Source organism: Conger conger, chromosome 1 (assembly GCF_963514075.1).
Source record: "Conger conger chromosome 1, fConCon1.1, whole genome shotgun sequence".
NCBI classification, from domain to species: Eukaryota; Metazoa; Chordata; class Actinopteri; order Anguilliformes; family Congridae; genus Conger; species Conger conger.
The window spans coordinates 14,846,242-14,873,396 of NC_083760.1; the positions used below are offsets into that span (position 1 = coordinate 14,846,242).

Genomic DNA, 27,155 nt, shown 5'->3' on the forward strand with positions numbered 1-27,155 from the left:
TGTAGCCAACAGAAATTAGGGATATATAAAAAATATTGGGCTCATGTCTGTATTAGGTGCTGACAGAAAATGTATCATCATTGGCAGATAAACTAAGATTATTGCCGATATAATGATAAAACATACACATACAAGAAATAGGTTTGATACACTACTGATGCTGTAAATTAAGTGAAAATGTCATGCTCAAAAAGTTGCTCATACATTTATTAGCTCTTTAGACTGTAGTCTCTGTGTTCTCTGTTTATTAATAAAGAAAGGAAGTGGAAATGTTTTGTAATGCAAATAAAATGTGTTAATATTTTCCTTCAGAAGTTGATATCTACTTCCATGAATGTAGAAACTTGGGCAGAGGGTATTGACCATTATGGAGAGTTAAATATAAGTTATTGATATTGGCCTCAGAATTTTGTGCATCCATAGTAAATATTATCCACACAAATTCCTAACATTTCAAATATGAGCTTTTCAAATTTGTTCTGGGCAAGACATCAAATGGATAGATTAAGATAATAGCATGATCATTTCCTGAGTGAATTCAGTCTGTTTAGCTGGACTCTTTAATATAACCTGGACTCAGAGGTCAGACAATGCAAAATATGAAGAATAATTGTGATTAGCCCATCCTGAGTGATCCATTTGGAGTCTGTTTTGAGCCCTTTCCTGCCACTTATTCTCCGGCTTCTCTCTGGGGAATATTCTAGATTAGCCTGAATTAGTCCAGGCGTGCCGACAGAGGAATTCCCAAAGTGGAGTGTTTAAAGTGTCTGTACACATTTCACCAACACCTTCTGTCTGATCTGATCCTTAGCTGCCTGTAAGTAAGTACGTAGACCTGTGCTGATTGTAGCTCTCTGTGGCAATTATGGCTACAAAAGGCTCTGTAAATATAAATATTCCCCTGGTCTGTAAAGCTATGTCTAGAGTAAATGGTAAATGGTTGGCATTTATATAGCGCCTTTATCCAAAGCGCTGTACAATTGATGCTTCTCAGTCACCCATTCATACACACACTCACACACCAACAGCGATTGGCTGCCATGCAAGGCGCCGACCAGCTCGGGTAAGGTGTTTTTGGGGGTAAGGTGTCTTGCTCAGGGACACTTCGACACAGCCCGGGTGGGGGATTGAACTGGCAACCCTCTGACTGCCAGACGACTGCTCTTACTGCCTGAGCCATGTCGCCCCCCAGTAGATTGGGGGGCTCCCTCAGTAGATTGAGGGATTCACAGAGACGAAGGGGAAATATCCAGTATTTGGTCCTTGGCCTTATAAAATCATGGCAATAAGAAAGGCTATGCATCTGGCCCATGTGAATTCATGTGTTAGTACAGGCAAACGGATACAGTTTCGAACCATATAAAGATGAAGGAATGGATGTGACCAACAGCACTTTCCTTGACTCACCACGATTATTCTGCAGTGTGAGAATGAGTTATAAACCCAACTGCCTTGCTCAGACAAGACAATGCCAAGTGTCTTTGGACATTCAGAAGCGTCCAGACAAAATGGGGAATGAAGACAGACAGTGAGAGAGGGAGGTGTCTGCAGCTTTAACGATTAAAACGCAAATAACTGCCTTCAGAAGAGAGCCAGTTCAGCTCTCCTTTGAAATCCTTTCACCGAAGCGTTCAGATTAATACCAGTACATATTCAAAAGGCTGCATTAATTATCCCTTCAAAGTTCTGTCAGCGACAGTCTGTATTTTTCCCTTCCGCGCTCACAGACTGTTTTGACTCTGTATCCTCTGGTTCTAAGTCTCTGTCGGAGGGCAGGAGCGTTATTTCAAATCAACCACTCTGTCTGTTTGAATTAAGAGGACAGGACGTTTATTTCAAATCCATTTGCATCTCTGTGGCAGAGGAGATAGAAGGGCCTTCAGCAGGCTTTGTTGCCTCAGCAGTTTTTTTTTTAACTTTCCACCGCCTCTTTCTAATTTATATTGTCAAATACTGTACATACTAATGCATTAATAAAGAAGCACATTTCTTGTGCGCAGGCCAAACCTTTCAATGGCAATCCATTAATACTTTCTTTGTCCAAATGCATGACGTGATGTAGCCCAGAGAAACTGTAGATCAACTGTATAGTACTGTCTACAGTATCAGTGTACACAGATAATATGATGTACTCTTGTATTTCTCATTTAAGGCACATTTTGTAGCATTTGCCAAATATTTTTTTCTCCTTCATCTCCTTCTCCTTTTTCCTAGTCTTAAGATGAAAATAAGAGTAAGGATAGTTGTTAAATAAATTTAAAAAATCATGCACTGAATCACCAATGTCAGCAACTGTGAAGCATTTGTATCTAAGTGACACATTCATTACTGCCAAAGTCCAGCATAGGTTGTGTCAAATTGAGGTTTTAGAATCTATTGTCAGTCTAAAAGTGACATTTTTGTCCCTTACAGGTTACAGCGTGATAGGTCTGACAGAAGCAATAAAATGGGCATTTATGGAATAAGAGATTTGTATTTGTTACATGACACAATAATCCATACGCTGGCTATTAGGCTGAACGAGGAGCATTAAAAACTTCTCCGTCTTAGCTGGCTTAGAAGCCCTCGGCTCCTTTCCTGGGTTCAGATTTCCATCATGCCGTTTTATCACCCATCTGAGGCTGATGCTTTCAGTCAGACATTACCGTTTGGACCCTGGCACATGTCAACAAACAAGGCAGGTCACAGGAATGAAATGGGGACCTTTCTCTTTCTCTGTCTCTCACTCACACATACACATTCTCTCACTCTTTTTCTCTCTCCCTCTCTCTTTCTCTGTCCTTTCACTCTTCTCTCTTCATGTCATCTCTCTTCTCTCTCTTTATGTCTCCCCACTCTATTCTCTCTCTCTCTTCTCTCTTTCTCACTCTCGCTTTCTCTTTGTCTCTTCATGCAGTCTCTCTTCTCTCGTCTTATGCCCCCCTCTCTCTCTTTCCCTCTCTCACTCTTGTTTCTCTGTCCCCTCCCTTCTTTCTCTCTCCTGATTCATATAGCGTGTTGTTGACTCTGAAACACGTGTGCTGCACAGAGCACATGCTAGGTGTGGATTGTAGCTGGCCTCCGTCTCATTTGCCTGGGACTACCTGCCCATGCACTAGCATTCAGATAGTGTTTATGTCTCCTTTACAGATGAGTATGAAAAGATGTCCGGCCCTGTGTCTTGGGACAGAAGCTGGTGTGCTGCTGTTTCTAGGTCTGTCAGCCACTGAATTTGCTGGGAGCTGTGGCTGCTTTTCTCTGGGGATTGTAGGGCTGACTCACAAATTTTTTTTTGCTTTACTCCTTCTCCACGAACAAGCCAGGGGCTGCATTTCAGTCCTTTTATCTTTGATTGCATTTTTATCCTCTGCTGTTTGATAGCTGTGAGGTTGACTGTGTGTGTGTGTGAACACCCATGCTTACATGTGTATGTGTGTGTGTGTGTGTATAGGGGTATGGTGGGAATGTTCCCAGAGCCGTGACTGACAGGGGCCAAAACATAGGATTTTTTGTTGGGGCGGGGCCAGAATATCTGGTGGTACCCCAGTGTGTCTACACATATGAGGGTGTCTGCATGTGTGTGTGTGTGTGTGTGTGTGTGTATGCGTGTGCACATGCATGTGTGGGTGTGTGTATGTGTGTGTGCATGTATGTGTGGGTGTGTGTATGTGTGTGTGCATGCCTGCGTGTGCATGTGTGCATATGTGAGTGTAAATAAAAGAAGACATTTTTGGATTTTGTTTTACGATTAACCCTGAAGAAGAACAACCCAGCATGTGTTCCATTGCTTCTCTAAAGCCCGTTAAAGATACCAAAGTGCAAGTGCTTCTGGGAAGGAAAGCTGGTGCATTCAGCAAGAATTGTGTTTTCACCAATATTTCCTGAAATGAATTTTTTTTAAACGACCTTGGGTAAATTACTTAGTGAAAAAAAAAAGAAAATCATCTATAACAAGTAGTCGTTGATTGATTTACCATATTCCTCTCCACTCGTACTCAACTTACTTTCCCTTAAAGAGGACTTACTTGAGAGTGGCACACTTCCCTGCTCAGAATATGTTTTTAAAAAGTCTGTGCACCTTTGGAATGGCGTTTGGGTTGCACGGGAGTGTGCCATCAGTTCTTCAATCACAGGGATATTGATGCCAGCCTCAGAGAAGGAGAAAGGGTGGCTCGACGCAGCATGCAGATGAGCTCACATAAGCGCTAATGAGTTGCGGAGCCATTATGCAAATTCTATGATAATTAGCTAATCAGCTTTGGTTCTATTAAGGATGTGCTCCACTTGCTAACCTTGAAGAGACATTGATAATCAAGTACTGATCGGCTCTCAACCCTGAGGTGAGCAGCTGCCTGTCGGGAATGAGCAAGGCCCCAGAAATCTCCAGAGATGGACAGGAGTGGCATTCCTGTTGTTTCTAAATATCACACGGACACGGCTCTGCTTGTGTGTGTGCATGCGTGTGTGTGTGTGTGTGTGTGTGTGTGTGTGTGTGTGTGTGATTGTGTGACAGAGAGAGAGAGAAAGGGTGAGGAATCGGGAATGTGTGTATGTGTGTGTGTGTGTGTGAGTGTGTGCAAACAATATGCATTTATGACATTTTTCTGAATTCTCCATCAAATGGGATGTTTTGGGACTTTGCTCCAGGCATTTGGGGAGACTGTTGCTATTTTTCAGAAGATGTAATTCCTGACTTCTGGTTGTTTTTCACTGTGGCCCCTTTCTGCTTTGTTTTGGACTTTGAACCATGAATATATGAATATAAAAACTCATGTGGTGATACTTTGACTTGCACAAAATACAACTGTCCATAAGTGGCTTGTCAAAGAGTGAAAGAGGCCTTTTCCATTTTTTGCCAGATCTTCATAGTTCAAAACTACCCTGAATGTCTCAAGCAAGTCTGGCAAATGTTTTAAAATTTAACAACTCTAACCTTTAGTGAGGGAGTAATTTCTGTTGAAGGTTTAATAAAACCTTGACCTTTATGTTCTGTAGTGACTTCTCAGACTTATGTTCTTGCTTGCAATTTGATGATTTACCAGTGCTGAATGTAGGGCAGACGTTGAGCAGTAAAGTAACAGAGTACACACAAATATATGAAATCTAAATCCCTATTGTACTACATGTGAATAATCCATAGCTTGTGACAGTATGGTAAGATTATGTTAATTAAAATCATTCTCCTGTTGATTTATAAATTAATGGTTACCTTTTTATACATTTTTACGGATCTATTTAATGAGGCAATACTGCTACTACTACTACTACTACTACTACTAATAATAACAATAATTATTATAAATAATAATGATTGATTGGTCCGGATAGTAGCAGAATCCTCTGAAAATCTGCTAGTTGAAGACAGCAATACCAGTATGCACATAGTAGCAGTACTGTAGTACATCATGTCTGCCATGGAGTTAGCTGATCGTCTTCTTGCTCCCGGTCCATATTTCCGCTGAGGTTCTTGGACGGCTGATGTAGTTTCTGATCGTCTTCTTGCTCCCGCTCCATATTTCCGCTGAGGTTCTTGGACGGCTGATGTAGTTTCTGATGGTCTTCTTGCTCCCGCTCTATATTTCCGCCGAGGTTCTTGGACGGCTGATGTAGTTTCTGATCGTCTTCTTGCCCCCGCTCTATATTTCCGCCGAGGTTCTTGGACGGCTGATGTAGTTTCTGATGGTCTTCTTGCTCCCCCTCTATATGTCCGCTGAGGTTCTTGGACGGCTGATGTAGTTTCTGATCATCTTCTTGCTCCCGCTCTATATTTCCGCTGAGGTTCTTGGACGGCTGATGTAGTAGCTGATGGTCTGAGCCACCTCACTATCAGCGGGAGCCGGGGCGTTATCCAATCAGAGCCGGGACGCCGGCCACCGGAGCGGCCCCGCGGCTCGTCCGCTGATTTATTCTCCCTCACAAAGAACGTGCCCGGGAGGCACACAATGGAGGGCCGCAGTCCCTTCTTCCCCTCTCCGTGTGTAACGCTGTGCCACCCGGCCCAGCCCTCCCCCCGCTCACACACACAGACAATACACCCTGCCCCACTGCTCCTTCCCCTTTCACTCCAGCCCTGCCAGTAATTGCCTCCTTTTACTGGGTCACACCTGGCAAATTCGGCTACTGTACATTGTGTTTCCCTCTATTTCCTTAAGGGAACAAGTGGCGTTTGATTGTGGCCAAATTTGATTATTGTCTCCCTCAGTTTGTAGATGAGTGGCCCCCGAGTCTCGGGGGAAGACGGAGCTCCTTGATTGCAATCGCCCGACTCTTTTTAAAACCTGCCAGATATGCAAAAAACGGCTAATTATTGTTTGAATCGGGCAATCACAGGGGTGGAAATGTATTGAACCAATCAGGAAGCTTGATGTTTGCCTGTTCAACGCATGCATGAGCTAATTCTAAGGCTTGCTGACGTAATTCAGAACCTGTTTTCCTCCATACTGCCCATATTGAATGATTTAAAATGGCTGAATGTCAGGTAAAATGAACGCATTGAATCTGTGAGAGAGACGGGGGGCTGTCCTGACAGGCACACGGATGTGAGGGGGACTCAGGCCAAGCAAACTGTTCACAAAGTGAAGGTACAAAATGTGCGTAATGGACCTGCCATTCAAAGTAAATTAACTCTGTAATTAATCAATTGACCTTGCTGCTCAGATACACAAATGTGTTGAGCTTTCTCCCCGAGTGTATTAAAGAACAAACTCAGGGGAGACTAGCTTTTTGTGGACAGGTCTGCATGCAGAGAATAGTTGGCAGGTGAGAATTATTAGTAAATAACTAACCCTAACCCAAAAATAAATAAATAAAAAATAAATCTGCATCTTTTCAATGCATATTATTGACGAAGCAAGCTCCAGATGAAGAAGGATTATTATTTATTTTTTTTACGACATAATTATTTGAAGAAGAATTGTTTTGCTACCAGAGTGTACATACATGTATTTGTGAGACCTCATTGATGGGTGTATGAGAGGTTGCTTGCCAGGGGCTTATGTTCGTTTTAAAACGACAGGGTTTTTCTGCCACCATCAATCCCATAATATTACTTTAGCATATAAAAAGGCGACTCATGAGGACGGATTGTTCTATGGTGAAATGGAATCTGGGCCAGGGCCCGGGAGGCCAGTCTGGGGGACAGAGAGACGCTGGCATGGAGTTCCTCTCCTATACCAGGCTGTCATACGTACACGAGACGAAAATGACATTTTTAAAAATGATCATTTATGATATATGTCATACATTTAGTGCCACAGCAGAGCTGTTCCTTAGGGGTGTTTACTTTGATCTGTAAAACCTCAAGTGGCTCTTTAATTCATTTATTTTGAAGCCCCTGTAGGCTGAGCCTGCTTTGCAGAACAGAAACAAACGCATGAAAAACAAAAGCAAAATAGCTGTTTGCTTTTTAGGAAGGTCACCGCGTGATTGTGGTTTCTGTCCTAAAGAAGGTTTCTATGAAAAACATACCAAATAAAGAGGCTATTTCGTACGTACTGGACAAGTCTGAAGAAGTCCATTGCAGTAGAGTTTTAATCAAAATAAATAGATGTTCAGTATGGAGCTGGTTGAACTGGTCAACCAGGTACCATCTGTTTCAAAACCTTGCGTGAGCTGTCCTAAAATGTGATTTAAGAAAATAAAAAAACAGGATGTATAACCAGCATTTTGTAAGAAAACTTTCGCTTTGAGGTTATTAATGTTGGCTGTCTTGCAGTACTAACTTATTGGTCCCCAATGGCTTGTCTTATCTATGGCCTCTTATAAATGGTCTCTAGAGTCTCCTAATGTCTCAGAGAGCTATGCAGGCGTCCATTTTAGGTCTAATTCCTTTCAAAGATCTGTTAGCAGGGATATGCTTTAGACTGGTGTGACACCTCCATGTACATCAAATGTAAGCCGTGATGCAGCTTTTGTTCTTCTTGGCTTGGCAGAGTTTGGCGGGTTCACTTTGAGGTATAATTGATAGTTTGGTGAGTGTTTTTTTGTTTTAGGCAGGTACATGTTATTGCTTTTCCTACCACCCACACCAAAATGATACTGCCAATTATTCTTACTTTAGAGTTCTTTAAAGACAATAGGAGCAACCACACGGGCTGCTTATATTTCACAAGCCCTGTGGGAGGGCTCATGACTTAAAAACATAATCATTTCCATTTCCTCATAATTCTAAAGCTTTTTAAATCTTAATTTTCATTAATGTATGTCACAATTAAGGGATAAGAAGGAAATTAGAGTAGAGCAGTTGAGTAGTTGCTATGACAAATTCAGTCATGATTTATTTCAGTTTGTGTGGGGAAAGACATCAGAATAATATTCAGATATTTGCTATAGATTATACAACCTGGGATGATAATTCATTATATCCTTCACTTTAATACTACTACTACTAAATAATGTATGCTATTAAACATCAGCGATGAAAAAATCTTAAACAAACAGAAATGTACCAAAGCATTTCAGGAAGTATTGCACCATCCTTAAGGATGAAAAAAGCTGTCTCCTGCCTAGGATTTCAGCCTGAAAGTTCCCCCTCTGCCCTTGTAGTACCCGCTGATGCCCCCACGATAAAGGTGTAACAACTTGGTGTCATCAAAGTCTGTATGTTCGGACACGGACAGATGAGGCTGCAGGCTGCAGTCAGTTTGGGTAAGAGAAGGTCAAGGAGGAGGTGCAGGCCACGGCACAACTGTGCCGTCTAGAACACAAAAAGAGATGCCATATGGTGGCTTTAAATGGCCCTATTGATCCTCATTACCTCCAACAAGAAGGGACAGCAGAGGTGGTTCGTCTTGATACTCATTGTTTAACTGTGACATGCATGAAATGAGCATATTTCTCTTTTATAACCATCATTAGTTCCGAGAGCTTGGGGAGACGGTTGTTTTAAACGCCTCCAATCCAGCTTCAGGTACCCTTTTCCTGTTTGTTTTATTGTTGGCTACAGTGACACAATTGCTTTGCAATTTTAATTTAAAATTCTGTCCCGTGTAAACCGGATAGACAAACTCTGAAGTGCATTTCATGGTTTATCTTTTTCCACAATCCGCAAACTCTTAATGTAGTGTATAGAAAAGCAAGCATATGCCCCTGAAACAGCAAATCACAGAGTGATCTGCAGAACCAGGGTCAACACAAACAGCACTCAGGTTTATTCACACACAACTTTTCTGTTGAGTTGTATTTTTTGAGTGCATTGCTGCAAAAGTCTAGTAAGTGAGTTTTCATTAAGGGCACCATGTGAAAAGCCCTCAAACCATTTTCAATGTCATTTTACAGTGGCACGATATTAAATTCTGCATTATCACAATTCAATCCACTGTTACTAATGTACATAAAAATCTGGCAAAGCTTCCTAGAACCATTTCCTGGTTTGACATGATTTCTCTTGGAACTACAACAGAAAAGTCCTTCTGCCAGTGTGTTTTTGAGCCAGGGCAGTGCAATAGTATAATATATTTGCTTGGCACATCCTTAAACAATAGACTTGTCAAAAAAAAAAAAAGGAAACACCAATGTAAATATGCTAAATAGGGAATTGGGTGACCAAAGCTTGTGAGGAAAGTCTTTGTTCTCACCTCAGGATGAAATAAGTTGGAAAAACAAACAAACAAATACAAATAATAAATAATAATAAGTTGTCATAGGCTGTTTAATTTAGCCTACATTATGAAATAAAATCACGTGTTCAAAAACAACATGTGAATAGTACATGTGAGGTTTAACATTAACATCAGCAAGCATTAACATCTTGGTTACTGGACATCCCAGCAATCTTTCAGAATAATTGAATCTAGCCATAATTGTAAGCAATCAGGCCTTCCCATCATTGCTATACAGAGCATGGATCAAGGCTTTTAATCAATGACCCTCACATTTACTCAGGTCTTTGCATTTTTCTTGTTCTTTCTGTTACAATCCTAGAGCAGAATATAAAAATGTCGGAATTTTGGTGCTTCACAACAGTTCCATACCTATGATATGAACTTCCAACCTTCTTATACTGTAAATACTTTCACTAAACCGTTTGCCAATGCATGATGCTCTCAATCAGGCAAACACAGCTGCCAAAGAGGCATGCAGTAGTGTTTTCTGAGGCTCCTCTGTAGCTAACAATTAGCCTTTTCAAGTTCTGTATTGACTTTCATTTTTCACAACTTTGAAGATTTGGCTGCTTTCTGGCCCTGCGTTCCAGGGGTGCATGTGAGTGAAGGCTTGCTCCTGCGGGTAATCAATACCGCTCTCAAGCGGAACGTGGCTGCCATGGCAACACACCCCCCTTCACCCAACCACAATCCCTTCCCAGTCAGCAGAGACGGCTCATTGGCATGCAGCTCCATTCAGTGTGACTTGGCACAGGCAGAGGCTAACTCAAGGGGACATTTTTGTGGGTCACTTTCTATAACTTGAGGGCTTGTGTCTCACATCCAAGATGAGAAATGTGCTCAGGAGTGCTCAGACTATCACAGCCCTCACTTCAGGTCCTTCTGTCTCCAGCTTCTCCTGTCGACCCAGGGATCTGTGTTGGTCACAAATGCAAACAGACGTGTTGCGATCAATAAATAATTATATGATGTAATGGCCTGACCTTCGAGCGACCTCAGCCTGTTGACCTTTGACCTGCTCTTTGTTCATTGGCTTGCACCATTTGTGCTGCTTGGGTTTATTACAGTTTAGTGATGAGACCTTAGGGGAGACATTATTTTAGGTGTGCAGCATTCTCTGACTGTTTGTGTCCCCGTCACAACAACGTGTATTGTAGCAGCGACATGTCCTGGTTTTGTTGAGGGGAAATTATTGCTATTATTTTTCTGAGGATTATCTGAAAATAAAAATCTAACTTTTCATCATGTCAGAATGATTGCCAGTGTTACCTATAAAACAAGACTGTGCCCCTCAAAGATCTACCCACGTGAGTAGTTCAGCTAAAATAATTAACAAATGCTGATGGTATGAGCAAGTTCAAATTGCAGACATATTCTGTGTTGAAATGTACAGTATCAACCATGCAGTCAGACTGCTGCTATGGTAGATCACATTTCAAACACCCTTTGCCTTGTTGTGTGGGACTAGCATGACACAGCACAGGGATTTGTAAGCAGAAACTCCAGACAAACACGTCTGGTGTAAAATGGATGCCCCTAGTGGGTTTTATTCAAGCCCCAGCAGGCAAATGATGAGACAATTCTTGAGGAAAAAGACAGGAGGGAAGTGAAGAATTTCAAAGGAAAACGATGCCATGTCCTTCACAGCGGGGTAAAATCAATATGGGACCTGGGTCAGGGAGCTTTGGACTCTAGTCTACATGAATGGGTTTTCCTGCGCACGAGGAGAGGTGGAGACCATGCTCCTTCTCAGGAAACTAACAGAAGAAAACTGTCATTACGGCTCCATGCTAAGACCACCCATCAGCTGTGTGTGTTTGGCAACTCCGCCGGTCTTCAAAGTCAGCGGCCTTTTCAGCCCGGCCTGCTTGATTAGGGATGCAGAGTGGCTATGCTAAGTGCCGTGGGCCAGGTGCTCTGGAAGGGGGGAAGCTACGTCTGTCACGTGACTTCCCGTGTCCTTTCGCCTGAAGGGCCCTCAGCTCCTGAGAGGCACTCGGCTGCTGTCCAGCTACTGAATCGGGGAGGGACCCCCACAGAGCTGGCAACCCCACTGGCCCTGCCCGCCTTGGCCCTCGTCCTGCCACAAGCCCCAGAGTCACTAGAATGTCTCGCATGGATTCTGTTGAGAGACTTTTCCATCAATCGGCCAAGCAAAGTAGTGGTATTGTAGCGCAATCTAAGTTGGCATCTTTATATGCAATTACTGATATTTAATCTCTGTCAAAGAGATGGGGGAGAAGTTAGAAAATCTTGTCACTCAACTGGCTGTCACCGTGTGACTGCAATGTGTATTAGCTCTCACAGTTAGCTCAGGGCAGTCACCACTCTTTATGCACATTTGTATGGTTTAGAATGAGGCAGTTTTTCAGGTTGGGCCAGTGAGGTCCATGGTCAATATTGTGCAATGTGCAGTGTTATGAAAGTGACCACAATCCCATATGGAATTTTGCATGGTAGCTGAGCTGTGGTTTCTTTGATTTTTGCTTTGCTTGTTTGTATATCATGTTTTTCTTTTTCAAATCTTCCTGCCTTACTTCAATATAAATCCCTATTCGTATGGAAACCCTCCGATAAGCATACTGAAGCTAAAGGCCATAATGCAAAGCAGTCTTTTATTGTGAATAGGATTTGTATTAAGTTTCCACTACAGTGGATAGAACTTCATGAAATTGCAGATTGAAGTTTCTATTCTGTATTTTTACTCTATATTTCAAATCTCCTCTCCCTTGGGAATTTGAACATTGGCTTCAATCAATATTGCATAAAGTGAACTGTGGGAAGGCTAATGGTAAATGTCAGATATGGATCTTGCCATGAACATCATTACACATTAATGGAGAGCTCCTCCCCTCTTCTGTGGACCAGCATTTTCAATATTCTCACTCCAATCCTGAAAGCAAGGCTATTTACTGTAACATGTTGGAGTGAGAAAAAACTAAAAAATCTGAGCAGTGTCTGAAGGCAAGGCAGAGGTGCTGGGTCAATGAAAGAGAGCTCTGAGTGGATTTCGCTGTTGGTGGCTCGCGATCCCGTGAACCAAGTGGAGTGCAGGCCCGCAGTCCTGTTGAAGATACCCTGTTCATTATTACGAATGTGGCATGTGTAGGCGGATTGGAAGCAGCATTAGTCAAGGTGAGCTGTTGGGAAACATAAAGCTGTGCTCAGATTGTCAGGTGGGAGTGAACAGGGTCTCTCCAGCTGGAAAGGAAAGTGCTTCACTGTGCCGATGGTGGATCCCTGTTTCTCCCACACACACACACACACACACACACACACACACACACACTCCACCTACTGCAGACCCTCTGCACTTCCCCTGTCCACAGAGTGCGTGTTGAACAGAAATGTAATAGTTTGTGTGTTAAAAATGCATGAGTGTGGAGCGCTGAATGACAAAGGGAAGAGGATACCACCGAGTGAGGCGGTAGAAACACGAGAATCCGCACGTTTCCATGAGGCCCCAGACTCGGAAAAATGGAATTAATCTCCAGTCTTTGAAATGCGGTCACCATGGTAAATGGCAATTTCCATACATGTGGCACCGTCGTCGGAGGTCTGGCAGGCCGGTGTTATTGGAAATGCAGGCCGCGGGGGAGAAAACGACCGTTTTTTGCTTTTCTCAATTTGTCACCTGCCAATTAATGATGCATTTCATGCATTACTCAATCCATTTTCTTTCTAATGTAGATATGTTGATGGCAGTTCCGGTATTTCTGTGGATATAGGCAATTCTGCAGGTGAAGCATGAACAGAGATTGTTTGCACCTACATAACAAATAATATATATGAAATGTTATCCCTCAGGTTATGGAGCCAACCTTTCCCTGGATTATTGTATATTATACTTCACTTGAAACTTCCACAGGAGGGCATTGAGTGTGTTTGCATTGCCAGTGTAGTTGTTAGTTGTACACACGAGTAGCACCTGATACAGGTGTGTTTTTAACTTTCCTGGAGCCGCTTTGGAGAAGGAATAAGTGGGTCAGCGCGCTGGAATGACCTCACGGCCAGGTTTCTGTGGTGGCAGTCTGAAAAGGCCCTAGGTTAAGCGCTGGTCCCCCGTCGAGTCCCAGGACAGAGAAACTCTAAGTAATTGGGTGTCAGTTCCACGGCGCGACGGCCAAGCGTCGTGGTGACCGTGGCCCCGCCCGTGGCCGGGAAACGCGAGACGGAAAGGTGATCCGGACGCAGCGATGAAACGCTGGAGCTGGTGCCCTCACTGTGACCGCCACGGCCGCCAGTGCGGACAGCGCGGAGAAAAAGGATGACAGCCGGGCACTGTGCCCTGTCACGGAACGTGACCGATCGGTCGTACTCCGGAGCCCTGTATCTCTCAAAAAAATCAGTTTCATATTCAAAACCTATTACCATTTATGGCTTGTACATTACTGAAATGTGCACTTTGATGGAGATTAAAATATAATTGTACTTTAAAAGAGTAATGTTATGACAATAATGGTAAGGGTAAGCTTTATTCTCTGTTCATTTCTCCTGTATGCCTCTGCACAATGTGGATCTACTCCTCACAGTGAGGGATCAAAGTTGTTGGTACAGATTCAGGTTTTTCAATTGTTGCTATAAGCATTGGTTTCAGACGTAGTTTCAGAGGGTTTACTTTTGTTCTCGGGTGTTTCAGTTCTGCCTGTGATGGATTTGCAGAATACAGTATTTCACTCTCCAGCTTGTTGGTGAACCTGATTTGTAACAGAGGCTAAAACAGCACTTTAAAACTGGTGGAAAAAAAAATCCCCATAGAATAATCGGACAAAGAACTATGCCCCCTGTGAAAAAAAAAAAATCTTCATAGATGTTCTGCAACAAGGAATCTTTATTCATGGCTGCTTCAGTACAAACCCATGTCACTGAAATTCCCATGAACACACAAGGAGAGAGACCTGAGGGAGGCAGACATTTTCAGCCCCGGTGAATAATCGCGACTCATCCAGGAAGCACTGACTGCAGCCTCACATGCTGCATTGAAGATGGGGAAGGATGGGATATGTAATTCTGCTTCTGCCACTGCATCAGATGGTTGTGGGTTCTAATCCAGAGCCCATGGAAATGGTATACAATTTTTCCTTTGGCATCCGATTTGGGAGTGGTGTTATCAACAAACTATCTAGTGGGAGCACTAACTGTTTAATTTAAATGTGAAAGCATTACTCCACTAGCTCCAGGCAATAGGTCAGGAAAGATGGCAAACACAATTTATCTTGTGTGCTCATTGAGTATCTACTGAATCTGAGCTCTGCACTAGAATGCAGATAGCTCTCCTCTGGCTTCTGCCGTCCAACTAGCAATTTGGGCTGAATGACCTCCCTGACCCACATGTATACTGTACTACAGTACGCTGTATGCATACAATTATAATAAGAATAAGAAGGCGAGTGATCAACAACATGCAGTTAATTCAGGAATACATGATCTTGAAATATGCCTGACCACGTTAGCCGATGACCATTTTACAATATACAGAGTATGTTTTACCAGCATATCAGCTTGTCATGCCTGACATTGGTCCAATTCCAATATCAAACAGCCAGTTTCATGCAGCCATAATTAGATAAAAATGTATGCGTGCATCTGAGTGTGTACGTGTATGTGCGTGGCCTTGGTTGACTTGGTTGCTTAAAACAGGGTGTTTCAAACTTTTTTTTTACCATTGTACATTTTTGTGAAATTGCTATTGCTGTTCCTTTTTCTTGGAGACGTTATGATCTATGGGCAGATTGAAATCACACTACCTTTAAAGGTGACTCGGTCATAACACGTAGAGGCTCTCTTTATCGATTCGCATTTGTTATTTGTTTTTAGGCTAGGTTATTTACGTAATCTGATTGTGATATAAAACACAATTAATGATCCTTTTAATGGGAACTAATCAATTTAGACATGGCTTTGGCTCTAGCTTCTGCCTCATTCGCTTATTAGAATGAAAGAGAAGACTTCCTATCAGTAAAGGCTGTGCGTTGTGTTTTTCAGACGTACCGTTCCTTAAAAGGGAGACTTCAAAGGCGGAATTGTGTGCTTTCATGTGTGCAGTCGCTGCAGATTAAGCCTCTGTTCCTTTCGTGATTTGAAATTTTCTTAGCCGCCAGTGTAATTTCAGTTCTGATGCTCAGCTCCTTGCTATAGGTTCCTCTACATTTCCCTATATGTGACAAATTGACTCTTGAGGACATGCACATATGCTTTTGAAAAAGAAATGTACAGGAGTAAAAGAACTGGGAAAGGTTTCTGTAGTGATTAAGGCCTGCGATACTACATCAAAGCTCATTACTCTCTTTGTGTTTCCTCAGTGTTTTGTAAGTGCTTGCTCCCTGAGCTTTAATCTTTTATTTATTTAATCATTTATTTAACCTGCATTTAGACAGGAAGGTAAATGGTAGCTCTCCTCACTTCTACTGTGGTGACTGGGAAATACAAGGGACTGTTGAATTACACAAGAATCCCCCAATCAGAGAAATATTTGAGTGGAAAAGGCATGGGATCAAATGGCAGGATATCAGTGAACGTCCTTATTCCAATGCATCGAATATCTCATTACACTTGCAGGTTAAATGAAGGATACTTAAAAAGGTGTCTAGTGGAATTGGTTTTACTTGGGAAATTCTTCATTTCTGAGTGGCGTATTGGCATGTAATGGCACTTACAGCAGCGACCTGATTTTCCAGCGATGTCTTCCATCCAGTTGCTTACCAGGGCAAGTTTGCTGAACTTCCACCGCCTGCTATAACAGGAATATGAGGCAATAAATGTTTGTATGATGACATTTTTCTCTGTGTATGACATTGCTGCTGAACCAGGTCAAGGTCACTGACCAGCAGTCTGCTCTTCCAGCTTGTGTGAAAAGGGATCTGATATGTCATTGGCTCTGTTTTTGGACGAATCATTCATTGAACTTATTCCTTTATTTTTTGCATTCCTTTGATAATTGTGATTCAGATGATAGGCCCTGGAGATGGCATTGTTTTTCTCTTAATGATTTTGTTCAATGGAAACAAGGGCTGTGATAAAGAAAAGAGCCAATTGCCAATACTGGAATGAATTTAATTGTGGATTATGTTGCCGACAGCCAAATGTGAATTTCTCACAATTTCTTGTTGCCTTTATCTACTCCATGTACAGAACCCTACCCTGCTACATTTTAGCTTCCCTTTTTCTCTTGGCTCTGGATTGATGTATTTTTGAATTGCTTTTGTGGCTGTTGTTGATTTATACAGGCTTCCAGCAGGTCTTTCTTTACTGTAAGAAATAACAAAATTAAGCTGCTTTTCAAAAGGAAAATAGAAAAAGACAGTGTGGTGATATGGGAATCATTAGCCTAGCTGATACAGACTGCAATGAAATCTTCAACAAACTACAAACTTTTTGTTCAAAAATATATTTAGGTATTTTTTTTATTTTTTATCTTAACCAGTTGCTATGCACACTGTACCATTTCATGCTGACAAGACATAAGATAAAATACTAAAATACTAAAATACATACTTATCAGGGCTCACAATTAACTTTTTTTGTCTGTTGGTCTGTTGTTTTGCTGGCAAGAAAATATTGAGCATATTGCCTCACAATAGAATGGTGATATATTGACAGTCTTTGTCTTCTTATGAACTGTTGTGGTCATGTTATTGTGATTACTTAACTGAACATTTCAAACAAACCAAGATGCATGATATATAATGCTAAAATAGCTAGCATATTAGCTTGACAGTTAATCTGAACTGAATGAACAAACAACCACTTTTAGCTAGCTCCTACCCCAAAAAGGCTTTGGCATGTCCTCTCTATTTCAAATGAGTGAATTTGGGATGTCGCTGAACAACTGAACAACTGCATCCATCAAACAAGAGCTCCTGCAGTATCATTATTACAGTACCCACTTGTGTTATTGTCATATAATACTGACGTGACCTTTAGCCATCTGTGTTTGAATTAAATGATTAATTAGATAAAAACATGAATCATTACAGCTGTATTATGCAACTCATACTGTTGCTACTAATTAAAAAGTTTACTGGCACTACAAAGTAATACATGCGGTCATCAACTGTGACCTGTATATCACAAAAAATCAGTTACATGTTTAAAACCGACTCATATTTCTGGGTTCTGCAATGCTAAAGTGCACTTTGATGGAGATTAAAATATAATTGTACTTTAAAATAATAATATTATGATATTAATGGTAATGGCTGCTTTATACACCCTGCTGAAAAAAACAGCTGAAGCTAGGTTTTTAATCAGCTGTTAGTTGGTTGACCAGTTCAGACCAGCTCCCAGCTTGACATGGTTTGACCAGCTTCAGTGGAGATTTGAAACAACTCCAGGAATAGCTGGTTGACCAGTTCATTAAGTTACACCAGCTTTATGACCAGCTTGGCCATGCTGGTTGACCAGCCCATATCCAGCTAGACCAGCTTATGACCAGTTTACTATTCCGTCAAGCTAGAAAATAGCTGGATTTCACTGCAGGGCCGTAGCTACAAAATGTCACTGAGTTCCCACCTGAACAATAAATTTAGAGTAGCTTCACCTGTTTGTGAGGCTCTTGTGGATGGACAGATATCTGTATGGTGTATTGAAAACTCAATTAAAAACTATGTGGCTATTTGTACGTTCCAAGCATTTGTGCGGAACAGTGTGGTTTTCTTAGAAGGAGACCACGGAGGAGCCCTTCCATTTTACTCGCACAGTGAAATCAGGCCAAATCCATCTGGAAGGGGATTACATCTTTGTATTCGGGCTCACAAAACCCACAGCTTCTCATTATGTGCTTTGGTCTTATAATACATAGCCTAATAGCATGAGAGTGAGCGAGAGAGTGAAAGGTAAAGTGGGGGGAGGATAGAGAAAGTATATGAAGGAGAAATAAAATGAGGAAAGAAGGAAAGTGTTGTGTATTTAGGCTCCTGCAAAGGCCCTGTAGACCTCTTTTCTTTAGTACAGGGCGGCCTGTCGCATAGTGGTTAAGGTACATAACTGGGACCCGCAAGATCGGTGGTTTGATCCCCGGTGTAGCCACAATAAGCTGCACAGCTGTTGGGCCCTTGAGCAAGGCCCTTAACCCTGCATTGCTCCAGAGGAGGATGGTCTCCTGCTTAGTCTAATCAGCTGTACGTTGCTCTGGATAAGAGCGTCTGCCAAATGCTATTAATGTAATGTAATGTAATTTAATGTCATGTCCTACTGGACTCACTGTTTGGACAGACAGAGTAACCTCTGCTGTCATAAAACTTACAACATACAGTAAACAAAAAAACCACAGATTAAATAAAATTAATATTCCATTAAATAGCACTGAAATAAAACATTGAGATTTAAAGCATATTCAAATTTAATGTAAGAATTGGTATGACCAGAATGTACAGTCCACTATTTATATCCGGTGTTTGATATTAGCCGATTAATGGAAATTAATCTCCAGTATTTAAAACAGGAAACCATTCATCAGAAATTTTGTCTAATTAACAAGTATTCATTTTGAGGCCTTCAGTTCTTTGATGGATGATTGAAAACATCGGTTTTGTTTACAGGTAGAACAAAGTTGAAACTTTAAACAGGCCTAATGTAAATTATGGCCCAATAATTTCCACACATAAACATCAGGGCCAGTGATAGTTCCGTGGCATAAAATGTAAGTACCTCTGGGCGGGGTGGTGCTTAAAGATGTGGCGTAATTCTCGGGGATTTATATGACAGCGCTTTCACCTGGTCTCGTGGGGGAAGAGGCCGCTGATTGATGCCCAAGGTCCTGACTGATGCAGCGAGAGATGGCTGCTTTGACCACCGTCTCCTTCCTTTATGATCTATCGATTCGGGAGTCTGTCTCTGTCTCCTCTTTTGTATCGGGGTCTTCTGGAGAAGGTCTAAGGCATGTTTCACACCTCCGAGCAGATGTGCTGGCTGGAACATGTGTGAGACGACTGATTTGCTCAGGGAGACCAGGGGCTTGGTGTCTCATAGCAAGTGCTGCTGATGGTTATTTATTTGCCTGTGTGTCGTTTGACTGTGTGCCATAGTGTAATAGCAGCTACCCTGCTCAGGGTGTGGATACAAGCCCAAAATGACCTGCTTGACTTGGATGTCCATGTCTCACAGTTGAGTCTGTAAACCTACTATCTCTGATGGAATTTGTGTTGTGATTGTCTTATTCCAGGACAATAAAAACCGAAATGAGAAGTCTTAGCTTCTCGTGGATGTTTCCACCTTTTCACTCTTTTTGGGGGGTCAGCAGTGTGGATAAAAGGCTTGTGAGTAGAAAGAAGAGCTCATGATGTTAAGGAAGGTTCTCGAACTGTATTGTACAGCCATGGCTGTATTCAATATGGCATTATGTGCAGTTACAGAATGGATAGAAAGATAATAGGATCTGTGTAGCCTACCCATAACTGTAAAACATGATGCATCTATAAGCAAGATATAGCTGGTTCAGATTTAGTAAGACAGTAGAAGTACAATGAAAAACATGGTGCCCATAAGATCACAGATAAAGTATGCTCAACATTTACATTTATTTTTTTAATATTAATATATTCTACTGTAGTTAATATATGTCTCGTCTCATACACTTCCAACAAATACATCTTTCTCACACGCTATTATACTGTAATATAAATAAATATATATGCTACTATAAATGTTTGTTTTTGTGTCCCGATTTTACTCTATTCTCTATTGTATTGTTATTGTTAAGGTTACAGTTTTTGGTTTGCTACCATTAAGCAATTAACTAATTTGTTAAGAGTAGTTATGTAAAGCAGGTTAATGTGCAGACACAGTAAACAGTCGCAGTGTCTAAATTGCAAGGCCATGTGCAGGATAAAAAAACAAGAATTTGAAATGTGATACATTTGCTAAAAAAAGAAAAAAAAAGTACTACAGATCTTGCGTTCAGGGGGGCACGAATAGATAGTCCCTTTGCATCAAATGCACTAAGCCATTATAAGGGCATATGCAATCCAGTCGAATTCATGCAAACAAACCTAAATGATGATTAAGATTTATTGATAGTGTCTGGTCGGAGGTAAAATCATAAAATTTAAGAAATATTAACTGCATTAATCATACTTAATCTATTCAACATTGTAGAAATAAAGAAAGCAATTTACCACAGTATTTTATGTAATGAAATGAACTTGTAATTTATTTGCCTGTATGTGTAAATGTAAATTATGTTTAATATTTAGGAATCACTATGAAGTAATTTAAAATACATGGATACTGTTGAATCAAATGTAACCACATTTCCAAAGCAAAGATGTGCTAAGGTCTTTTAATGTGGCTCAGATCAAACCTCAATATGGGAAGTGTAACAACTACTGTACTTGTTTTTCCTTGTTCAAGCAAATGAGGCTATTGCTTAAAATGACCTCAACAGAGTACATAAGAGACTCCATTTACAGAATTACATGCCAGAATTACAGACTGTGGGAAAAGTAGCAGATGACACCCCCAGAAAGCAGACCTTACTGTAAGTGTAACTGCCAGTGCCCCCATTATGATTGATTAGCACAACCCACACACATTTTTGTAAACCTATACCACCTTTAGCTGAGTGATTCACATGCAGTCCTTTAGAAAATCCAATATTTAGAAGTATTTGCAGGTCCTTTGAAATGATCTGAGTAAGGTTGTTGAAAGCATTTCCGTCGGTGGAAATCAGGGACTTCTGCGGTTGCATACTGTGTGCGGAAATATGTGGTGGGGCGACACTAGCTCAGGAGGTAAGAGCATTCGGAGAGTATCTGGTTCGATCCCCTGCCCTGGGTGTGTTGGAGTGTCATGGGGCAAGACACCTAGCTCCCAACAAGCTGATTGGTTCCTTGCATAGCAGCCTTTCACCGTTGCTCTGTGTCAACGGGGGGATGAGAGGCATTGGAGAAAAGCGCTATATACCGTAAATGCAGTCCTTTTATGTGCATTACGTGTACATTTTCTGAAAGCACTCTTCTGCTTTGCGACATAATTTCTACATAACGCTTATATTACCGATATGATGCAGAATCACAGTGATTATTTCCCTATGGGTATTCATATACATTCTGTAATTTGTGTGTGTTTCATTTGTGCTGTGTCGACAGTGCAGTTTGTTTCTCAAACAGCTGCATCATGTCTGTCTTTGAGTCTCCTCTCCCCTCCTCATGTTCATCATCTCCCTCCAGGAAGGTATTCCAAGGGAACAAAGAAAAGCCACTTATTTTCCTCGTCTGAAGGAGAAACGGCCTGCCCTCTGTCCCTTTGTGTTGTAATATCTGTAAAGACAAGCTAATGAGAACCTGTCTTATTTCCCTGACACAAATAGCAGATCGCATGCCATTCCGTGCTAGCGACTGTGATGGGGAAGACTGCCATTTTCTTTTCAGGCCTAATAGTCTGAATATGACATCTAAACAGGCTGTTCAAAGCAATTCCGACTGCGGACAGTAAATGTGACACTGTGTTGCCGGGATCTGTTGGGTTTCCTTTAATTACCAGCTGGGGAGGTGATGTCCTTAGGGTTGAAAGCAGTTTTGATTCACTATCAACCAATGAATGCATGTTTCGTGAATTAGTTCATGCTAATTCTATGTGTCGTCTTAAGGGAGCATTGTGAGTTAATGATGAACAATTGTGATGAATAAGTTGTAACAAAGCAAACATTTCTCTTTCAGTTTGTATTATTTTATTTTTTATTTTTCTCATTTGAATGAAAATGTTCAATAAAAATCATTGGTGTAATTCTTTGTCAGGATTATATATTCCCATGCATATACAGTACAATGCATGAATTGTATACTGTAGCATTTTCAGTTCAAGTTCAATAATGTTCTAGTTTTTAACACCAGTAAGCAAAATACAAGGGGATTCTTTATAAATATGATAGATATATATCATTATACAGCTTTACTGCTTTTCTCATGGTAGTCCTTGGTATCAAGTAATACTGTGGGTAACAGGACTAACTGTGAATTAGTTATATTTGCTATTTCTGGAGTGTGTATTTTCATTTCTTTTCAGATTTTTAGTGATAGTTCCAATGTGAATTTTAATATATAACCTGAATTAAAAAATGTCTGCAAACACAATGCCTATTACAACCTTTATATCAACTTGTATTTAAATAGGTTTTGATTTGATTATTTATATGTTACTCTAGCTATTATGTGGTATACTCTTATTAATTTCATGCAAATTATCATATAATATAAGTGTGTTGTTGCATTGCTGCCACACTTGTTAAATTCCCAAATTTAAATAATAAAAAATCTTGATTATGAATAGTATGACAATGATGATGATGATTATTATTATTTGTATTATTTGTATTATTATTGTAATATTAACACATTGAGCAACAAAGTGTACTCTATACCTGATGCAAATTTCACGTGCAGCAATAACATCATTTTTATTATCTACCAATTGCCACAACCAATTGGCTATCATAAGGACCATTTTATTGGGAAACTAAGTATCTTAGTCCAGTCATAATTTCTGTGTTATTTGTGTGGCTCTATTGTATGAGGCCAATCTCCCAGCAGTCCAATTGCTTCAAGCTACAGAATGCATTGCAGTGACAGAACGGTCCCCAGACAAAAAGAATCTGCCTGAGGAGATTTGGAACGGGAAATATGCAAGATAAAGGGAGATTCTTTATGACAAGATTTTAATAGCTGCAAGGCCAGATTGGAAAATTATGAAAGCAAATGTGTTAGTTATCTTAATTAAAAGCAAGTGCTTTTTTCTGCTGTTGATTATTCCTGGAGGCCATTTTCTTCAAAGAGCAGGGCACCTCCTGAATTGTATTGGGGGACAGTGTTTATTTTGGGAAAGGTCAGTAGCACATTAGTTTGTGGTGATAGACAAGTGTTGGGCTGAGGGAAGGGAGGATAACAATGTCAAAATATTAACTGATTTGAAATGCAAAGTCACACTGGTCATTGTAAGCAGTCAATATCAGTATGGACTTTTACATTTTACGTTATCATTTAAACCTTACTGTAAAATTCAGTTTGCACATGGTTGTTGGAGAAACTGAGCAATGTAATAATATTTTGTTGGTGTTGTGCACCAACCTTGTATCTCCATACATTTCTTGCATTTCCCCAAAAAATAATGTATATTTACAAAAGCACATTGCAGTTTTATAATCTGACATTTTGAATCAGCATCGTTAGTTCTGGAGTTATGCAACTCTGACAATGTACAATGACTCGGATTAGCACTTAAACGGGCATTTAAAAAAGCCCCAAAACGAGCAAAAATAAAGATATGTGGTTTTTGCACAACGCTGGTTTTTCCGCCCTTTCTATTACTTGCTTGTTCGTGATTATTGCGTTGTTTGCGAGTTTTTGGTGCGCTGCTGAGAAGGAAGGGAAATTAATTAATTCTATTAAATGAAGCATGCAGCTCTCTTCCTGCAGCTAAAATCGCAGCCGGGTGATGGGTAGAGGTGAGGGAGCGAGGGAGAGAGAGAGGGAGAGGGAGATGGAGAGAGAAAGGGCGGGAGAGAGAGAGTTTGGTTTGTGTGTGTGTGTGAGTGTGTGTGTATGCGTGTATGCGTGTGTGTGTATGTAGGTGTATGCATATGGGGAAGGGTTGTTTTTCTCCTCCTTTCATATTACAGGGGTTTGCTGTTATTGTTTGTCATTAATGTATGCTCTTGCAACAGAATTGCACTTATCATGCAAATAAAGCATATATGAATTTGAGAGAGAGAGCGAGAGAGAGAGGAAGATGGAGAGAGAGGGAGAGCGAGGGAGAGATGGAGAGAGAGGGAGAGAGAAAGAGAGAGCACCACACTTTCCTCCTCTCTCCTCCCTGAAGACCCAGTCTATCGGGAGGTCCTGTACCGGGGACGGGGCTCCTGTCCTGGCCAGGGGGGGTCAGCCACGGGGCATACGTCTCTGTGATAGGGAGGAACCAACTTTCACAATTTTATTTTGCCAAGAAGTGATGATGGGACATCGATGATTATCTACCATGCAAAATCAAAACCATGACCTATTACAGTCCAATTTCTGTCCACCAGCGCCATTACTGTTCTGTTATGGCTGTTTATGCAGACGGGACACGGACAGTGTATAATCACGGACATTAGATTGATTGCTGTGTAGATGCAAGAGGCTCGTGGACCATCTGGGGCTACCGTGGCACCAAACTATTCAGTGCTTTTTTTAAAGCTAATGTTAACAGTTTTGTCAACCGAACGCCGCCCAAGGCGAAACTGCTTAAGTATATCTTTTGCAATTTAAGTGACCTGCTTTCTGGCTCCGGGTTTTCCTATTACCGAGAGTGACATTTCATTTAGACTCTGTCATTCATCTTTCCTGGGCTGGACTACACTCTGGCCATTTTTTTTGTTTCTGCGTTAAACCACGTGAGCAATGAACTGCTCTTCCATTTTGATGGAGTATGTATGGAAAATACATTTTGTCCTTTCCCCATTTAAAGCAGTGTTTATTTTGAGCAAGACACCTAACCCCCAAATGCTCCTGGCGAGCTGGTTAGCGCCTTGCACGGTAGATAATTGCCGTTAGTGTATGAGTGTGGGTATGAATGGGTGATTGAGAAGCATCAGTTGTACAGCGCTTTTGATGAAGACGCTATATAGATGCAGACCATTTACCATTTACCATTTTGGGAGGCAAGTATATGAGCTTTTAAAATCAGTAAACCTCTGTCCACATATACTGCAAATTTGATTATGTTTAATTAAGCATTCTCCTGCTTGATGAGTCTCTTTAATTATAAATATCCTTGCTGTAGAGTGGTTGGTTGTAAATAATAGCCATTTTGTCCTCATGGGTTCCCATGTGTTGTGTCAGGGAGGGAGAGAGCAAATGCTCTTTTAATAGGTGTTTAATGGTTTCAGAAGGCCTCAACTTGACAGTGTTGAAGCCTGGTCAAGCTGGACCCATCTGAGATGAATTAGTGTTTATGAGCAATTAGGGACTGGCAATAATATATAAAGATCCCACTGGGTAATCTTTATTCAGTTTGGCAAAATGTCCGGCTTTGGTTGTGTCCTGTTTTAGAAATTCTGATTGAAATCCATGCTCATGCCCTGTAAATTCAGAACGCATGGCATGATAATGTTGTTCATTTTGGACATTGTACATTGTCATTTATTTAATGAACAATATAATCATGAAAAAGCATAATGTGTATTAATAAACCAGTGTGACTGATGTCTGTTCAGTGAAAATTTATAGTGAATCCAGTCCAGTAATGGTTATTAATGCTCCTTGAAAGTTTAAAATACCTGGATTTAATCTCAATTTGGGGTTGGGGTTTGGGGGGTTTGGCTCAGATTCAGTGCCAAGGTGCAGTCTGAGAGAGGGGGGTGCAGCTGAATGAAGTTATTTGTATACAGTATATGTTTTTTATAATCCAACATTGTATTCATCTTGCACTGTCATGGAGCATACATACCAACCAATCACACATGAGGCTTACAAGGGTGAATGGGATTGTGGGGATTGTGGTTTATGTACATGAAAATGATCAGATATATTTCTGGGGAGATACAGCATTAAATGGGCGGGTGCAGCACCTTCGGAACCGCCCTTAGCACCGGGCCCAGTTCTGCTGCGTCTGTTATTGCTTGTTTGATTCTCTCAGAAGCTGTCAGGAAATATTAATTTGCATACATAAGAATTTGAACTCATCCCTACTTCTGTCACTGTGGTATTTGCTTGGAATTGTCTATGTGCATTTGTTACTGGAGAATGCTGTCCTGTCAATATTGTATCGTTGTACAGAGACATTTTTGGGTGGATTGTCCCCCCACCCCAATGGCAGTTTGTAATGATAGTTTAATAGCCTCAGCATTTCATACAGTCTGTTCCACCTGTAGCATGTACTTCAATTATACAGTGTCCCCTAGTGGTTGAATGTGGAAGCTGAAGTACAAATTCCTGAGGCCCCAGTTCAATCCTTCACATTTAAACCATTGTATTGCTACTTTGTGTGCATATTATTGTCTTTTAATGACGTCATGATATCACATATTTATTACTACATCGAAATGCCCAGAATTCTGTATTTATCTGCAAATAGTCAAAGTCAAATATCATGGCAGAGTACATGTAAATACCATCTGGATTCCTAAATATTCATACCAAATACGGATTTGTCATATTGAAAAGGGCATATTTATTTTTTTGAGTAGACAATTCACTGTATTTGTTTAGAATTTCCCGTAGATATTTCCTGAGAAACCACAGGCTATGTGCAGTCATAAATTATGTAAGGCCTGCAAGATATGTATAATAATTCTCCCAGTGCGAGTTTGTTTGCACTTATTTTGCTGTATATCGTCATTTAGCCATTTCAGTGTCAGACTCATATTGCTTTTAGAGTCAGATGGTTGTAACTTCTGATGGTTAAGAAATGAAAGAAACATTTCTGTGAGCTCATTAATCCTTGCAACTTGCTATTAGTAATTTATTCTTTAAAAAATTTCTCTAGCATCAGTTCTCTGGAGCTTATTTGTACACTTGATTTCTGGGAGAAAGATATTAATTTATATTATGATTATTGATTATCATGCACTATTTGAGTGATGATAATTGCTGTTACAAAGGG

At 40.8% G+C, this 27,155-nt stretch overlaps 1 protein-coding gene across 18 annotated transcripts in view; it reads left to right on the forward strand.

Moving 5' to 3' along the window:
- Window positions 1-27,155, forward strand: part of nrxn3a (neurexin 3a) — a 329,043-nt gene that overhangs the window by 16,227 nt on the left and 285,661 nt on the right. The window lies entirely within an intron of this gene.